The sequence below is a fragment of the Somniosus microcephalus genome, chromosome 11 (genome assembly GCF_052327205.1).
Source record: "Somniosus microcephalus isolate GS21.2 chromosome 11, FLI_Smic_1.0, whole genome shotgun sequence".
NCBI lineage: Eukaryota > Metazoa > Chordata > Chondrichthyes > Squaliformes > Somniosidae > Somniosus > Somniosus microcephalus.
In genome coordinates, this window is record NC_140997.1 from 94,743,711 (window position 1) to 94,750,089 (window position 6,379).

The 6,379-nt window shown below is 46.1% G+C and overlaps 1 long non-coding RNA gene across 1 annotated transcript; it reads left to right on the forward strand.

The window, feature by feature from the left end:
* Positions 1-117: 117 nt before the first annotated feature.
* Positions 118-5,912, forward strand: LOC147110776 (uncharacterized). The gene is made up of 2 exons (XR_015079987.1): positions 118-752; positions 2,680-5,912. It is a non-coding gene; the product is annotated as an uncharacterized LOC147110776 (long non-coding RNA).
* The last annotated feature ends 467 nt before the right edge of the window (positions 5,913-6,379 follow it).

Here is a 6,379-nt window from a genome sequence, read left to right on the forward strand (position 1 = left end):
TCAGAAGTTTACGATCATGGAAATAATGCTTGCAAATACTGACAATGCATTGACGGCATACACTTTGCACACAGCCACAGGATTTCATCTCGAACTGCTTGTAGCATCCTTCCATTAAGAGTCTGCCTGGTGTTGGAATCAAGAATATACTGTTGCCCTACATTGACAGAAATGAGCCACCTTCTTTAAGAGATCGGCAATGGCCAGTTTTCACTCTGCTTTGAATTCAAGAGTTTTTCATATAGTCTATTGCACTCCAAATTTGGAGGTTGTAAAGGGAAGTCTGGAAGAAATCTTTACAAGCACCAATATGACAATGATGACTGAATGTCTACAAAGAGCCAGTGGGAGCTGTGAAGGTCTTCAGAATATGGTGTACACAGGGGAAAAGTTTGTGCACTTTGCTCAATTCTGGTTGTTGGAGACGCCATCATCACTGCCAAGTAAATTGGCCGGAATCGGAGAGGGGGATTCTGAAAAGACAAATTAAGTTTTTCATTTGCATGTGGATTGGATGCTGGAAGCGGTGGCCTTGGAATCTGAATGGCATCTTTTCTTTTAAATTGTGTGACTATACACCACATCTTCTGAAAAACCAGCAGACCTTTTGTGTTTGTTGATCTAGTGACTTTGGAGCACATTCTTGAATACAAAACACTGTCATCTGATCTGAAATGTTCAACTTGCAATGCAGTGGATACTCCAAATAAGGGCTTTTGTGCTTGCTGTTCTGTGGCATGCTGTACTTAAAGGTAAATTAAAGTTATGCAGCACAAATACTGCAATTATGATATGATAGCCAGCTTTTTGAATGCATTATTCAGCTTGTATGTGGGGTTTTATATAAATAACTTCAGTGTGAAAACATTTTAAATGACTTTTTCAAATTTGATTATAAATCATAAACTTTGGCTTAGCATTGCGACGGCTTTTTTTTTTTAGCTTTATTCAATATTTCTTCCCCCCCCCCCCCCCCCCCCCCCCCAAAAGAAATATAAAATTAGTTCTGCTTTTAGCTGGGACTGCCTGACAGTCACTCGTTCCATGACTGTATTCCCCATTGCTGGAGGCAGTCTTTGGCTCAGTGGGAACATTCGACTCTGTGTCAGAAGGTGCTGGGTTTGCACCCCGCTCCAGACAGTCCTGAGACCGGAGCTCCAGACAGTCCTGAGAGACCGGAGCTCCAGACAGTCTGGGGAGGCCAGAGCTCCAGACAGTCCCGGGGAGGAGAGGCCGGAGCTCCAGACAGTCCTGAGAGACCGGAGCTCCAGACAGTCCGGGGAGGGGAGGCCAGAGCTCCAGACAGTCCCGGGGAGGAGAGGCCGGAGCTCCAGACAGTCCCGGGGAGCCGGAGCTCCAGACAGTCCCGGGGAGGAGAGGCCGGAGCTCCAGACAGTCCTGAGAGACCGGAGCTCCAGACAGTCCTGGGGAGGGGAGGCCGGAGCTCCAGACAGTCCCGGGGAGGGGAGGCCGGAGCTCCAGACAGTCCCGGGGAGGAGAGGCCGGAGCTCCAGACAGTCCCGGGGAGGGGAGGCCGGAGCTCCAGACAGTCCCGGGGAGGGGAGGCCGGAGCTCCAGACAGTCCCGGGGAGGGGAGGCCGGAGCTCCAGACAGTCCCGGGGAGGGGAGGCCGGAGCTCCAGACAGTCCCGGGGAGGGGAGGCCGGAGCTCCAGACAGTCCCGGGGAGGGGAGGCCGGAGCTCCAGACAGTCCCGGGGAGGGGAGGCCGGAGCTCCAGACAGTCCCGGGGAGGGGAGGCCGGAGCTCCAGACAGTCCCGGGGAGGGGAGGCCGGAGCTCCAGACAGTCCCGGGGAGGGGAGGCCGGAGCTCCAGACAGTCCCGGGGAGGGGAGGCCGGAGCTCCAGACAGTCCCGGGGAGGGGAGGCCGGAGCTCTGAATTATGAGTCGGTATCCAGTGGGATACTTGTGTTTGGTGGGTGCCCCCCTCCCCCCACCGTCGTATAGGATGTCGGAGCCCATAAATCTCCTCCCGCAATATAGGACTAACCCCCGTCGGCTGGGTACTGTCATGGAAGGAGTGTTCACGTCGCGGCCTGTCAGAATGTTAATCTGTGAATCCTTCCACTACCTCACTGTTCTCTGAGGGAAGAGTGCGAAGATACGAAAACAACTCCCATTGCTCCTCTGAGCATTCACTATGAAGTGAGAAGTCGTTGATGCATTTTGCCTCTGTTCTACCGTCACCCTGTGACAGTAAGATAAGATGGGTGGCGAATTGCTGGAATTCATTGCAGTTTTTGTTGGTTTTGGGAGTCGAGCTTGCGAAGCGATAGCCAACAGCACCAGGCTAAAGCACATGAGGTTCGTCCGGTTAATTCACAACGATGAACGCTGGGTGATGTTTTAGTTGTTCTCCATCCTGATCAAAATACACTTTTTTTTTGTTCAGTTAAAATATGTGCTGATGAACACGCATGGCCAAGTGTTGAATTAAGATGTAATTGCTTTGAATAACTCATTTGCAGTCATGCAAAATACTGCGGCTGTTGGAAATCTGAAATAGAAACAGAAAATGCTGGAAATACTCCGCAGGTCAAGCAGCATCTGTGGAGAGAGAAACAGAGCTAACGTTTCAGGTTGATGACCCTTCGTCGGAGTAGTTCTAATAAAAGGTCATTGACTTGAAGCATTAACCCTGTGTTTTTCTCTCTCCACAGATGCTGCCTGGCCGATTTACAGTCATGATTGTTTGCGGCAGTTACATACGAATCATGCGAATGGGAGCATCAGTGAGCTTGCTTGATTGTCTCACCGCTGACCGCTCAAATAAAGAATCATTTACTGTTCCCTAATGCTGCAGCAGTGCTGTATTTATGTAACGGCTTTCGATAAATGAACACATTTCCACATCATCTAGTTGTGTTAGCATATAAACTTAAAATGCAAGTTTCATCTTGAATGAAGATTTTTCAATTTACACATAATTGAGTTTTATTTACTCGAGACATTTTAAAATCTAAAGTTCTCACATTGGAAGCGTGTATGTTGACCTGCCGCAAAAATAAATTCCATGTGGTTAGCACAACAAATGCCACTTGAGGGTTCGACATGTTGGTAAAGCTCCTTGATCACTTCACGTGGAGTGTTTTTCCTTTGAAGTCTGATACTCGAGGGATAAAAAGAACTCCAAATGCTGGAAATTTGAAATAAGAAACAGGTGAAAATGCCCACCAATATTGAAAAAGACAAAAGACGGGTTAAATGTTTCTTTTGTCCGAACCATATTCAAGTCCCCTCCACACGCACACGCACACGCACACGCACACGCACACGCACACACGCTGGAGGTTGTTGGTTCAAGTTCCAGGGCAGCTGTCATTGTTCAGTTATATTTTTTCAGTTTGTGGGTGGGGGGCGATAGGGAAATTATGTCTCTTCCTCCCTCCCTCCCATCCATTCAGCTGCCTGCTGGTTGTAGAGAAGTCTGCAGGCCAGAGCATTCCCAGGCTTCTAGATTCGGGGTGCTGAGCAGCGGGCAAGGGAAGCAAAGGGAGAGAGAGACTTTAAAATAGACAAGGTTTCAATTTTTATCTGGCCCTTTATACATGCAAATTTTCATTTTAATAAATTGTCTTAATAGTCAGAAACTTGTTGCCACCCTTTTCATGCCAAAAATTCCAGTTGGCATGCCACTATCTTCACAAAACACCTCTTCCTACTTTATGGTAATTTGATTGCAGGAGTAAGTACCGACGCCTCCATATTTTTCAAAAAAGTATTTGTTAGATGATATGCTACTCAATTTATTTTCATGCATGAACAAACATTACCTTTTTGTTTTTAATTCCTCTGTTTACAATTCTTCCTCTGAAGTGGTGCCTCCTGCAAGGACACAGTTCCACCGATACAGGCAATCGTCTGATATCTTGCTATTTTCATATGTGAACTCAACAGCTTATTTCAGCAGAGAGGCTGATTAAAAGAACATAAGGATTAGGAGCAGGAGTTGGCCATACAGCCCCTCGAGCTTGCTCCGCCATTCAATAAGATCATGGCTGAATGTCTACCTCAACTCCAGTTTCCAGCCCGATCCCCATATCCCTTGATTCCCTGAGTGCCCAAAAATCTATCGATCAGCCTTGAATATACTCAACGACTGAGCATCCACAGCCCTCTGGGGTAGAGAATTCCAAAGATTCACAACCCTCTGAGTGAAGAAATTTCTCCTCATCTCAGTCTTAAATGACCAACCCCTTATCCTGACACTATGACCCTTGGTTTTAGACTCTCCAGCCAGGGGAAACAGCTTCACAGCATCTACCCTGTCAAGCCCTCTAAGAATTTTATAAGTTTCAATATAATCACCTCATTCTTCTAAACTCCAGAGAATATAAGACTATTCTACTCACTCTCTCCTCATACGACAATCCTCTCATCCCAGGGATTAATCTGGTGAACCTTTGTTGCACTCCCTCTAAGGCAAGTATATCCTTCCTTGGATAAAGAGCCCAAAATTGTACACTGTACTCCAGGTGTGGTCTCACCAGAGCCCTATGTAATAGCAGGCACCAGGATTGAACCTAGCTACTTCCTGTTTGGCTAGGTCAGTATCACACCACGAGGTACAACACACGTCTTGCATATTAATAATGACACGCAAATTTTATGTGAAGTATTGGTAATTCTATGGAAATTAATTGTGAAATATTGGCTTTTTTAATCTCTTTTTCCACTTTGAAATTAAACGCTAGTTAAAGAGGAAGGATGTAACACCCAATTCCTATCACTTTCTCGCCCTTCACTGCTATTAATTTAATCTTAACATTTGTTCCACTTTCCTTTCGGTAAAGCACTTTTTTGAGATGGAGAGTATTTAATAACATTGAAAAATTTGCAGCAAAGCAGTGAAATAATTTTTAATAGAAAGACAAAGTTTAGTCTTCAAGTGAATTGGGGTTAGAGGACAGGAGATAACTGGACAAGGGCATGCAGACATAATTCAGTTATTGTGAAGTCATACGTTCCTATGGCCACATTTGTGATGGGAATTTTCTATGTAAACCTGTCACAGTTGTAAAGCCAGTGGTGATGCTGTGCCGCCACTGGTGGGAAGGCATAATTACAGTGTGATAAGATTCACATTGATTGTTTTCATTATAAATGTGGCCATAGGAATTTAAAATGGAAAAGGTTAACTGGAGGTGGGTGCAGAAAAAGATTTTTAATACATAGAAAATTCAGCAAAATGTTCTTTGTGTTTTCCTGATTTTTTTCTCTCTTTCTCCATTGGAGGTATGGTTCCTAGGGCACTAGCTGCCCTCAAGGACCCACTCTTTAATGTGAGCGCCCAGAAAGTAAGCGGTGCTAGGCTTTTCAACTGCAAGGGGCATCACCTTTGAAGCCCAATTCTGTCTTGACCCAATGTTCACATACATACTTTGCAGCAGGGATCAATAGGCAGGAATCACGGTGGGTAGCTCTGGTTTATTTCCCCTCTCTTACCTCCCCACCCCACTCCAGCCCAAGGATGTTGAGGCCAAGCCCTACCCTGGCTGAGATTAGCTCACACCAACACAGACCATGGGTTGAATTAGGGCTGATCTTGGGTACGACTCGGTACTGCTCTCGGTGGTACACTAGTTTCCTGACTCATCGGATGAGTGCCAATACATTTTTCTTCAAGCAACTCCTTGGTATGTTTTGGGATTGCCAAATATTGTATCATTTATTGCCATCCCTTAATGGATTTGTTGAGTGACAAATTAAAAGTACTCTTGTTTGGTTTTGAAATATATGAATCTGTTGATTTATTTATAATTTTATTCATATTGAATGCCATAGAGACTGAATTTTTAGAGTGCATTGACTGTTACTTGGGGAGCATTTGCCCTCTGCTCAAAAAAGATAAGTAATCTTTATAATAAAGTGACTTGTGTCTGTTGTGCTAAAGCATGAGTGTTGAGGTGTCTTAATTTTCTCCTTCCTCGTTAGTTAAGTATTTTCTAAGTTTTTTGCTCATCAATCATATTCCCCAATCTCATTCCAACCAAAATTCCCCAGGGAATCAGCTGGCAACTTCTTGTCCCTAAAGCAAGAAGAGAGATGGGGTGGGAGGAGTGCATAGGGGAGAGAGGTGGGAGGGTAGGAAGAGAGGGAGAAAGGAGGGAGGAGTGAGGGGCGAGGGGAGGAAGGGAAATGAAGAAGGGGCAAGAGGGAGGGGGCATGGGGTGAAAAGATGGAGGGAGAGCAGGGGGGGGAGGGAGGTGGGGAGAACAAAAGGAGGATGGAGGGAGGATGACAAAGGAGAAGAGCAGGGGGATGGGAGAGAGGAGAGTTGGAAGGATTGGGAGAGGAGGGAGAGAAAGGAGAAGAGGTGCAAGGGAGGAAGGCGGGGGTGGGGGGGAGAAGGATCAGAGT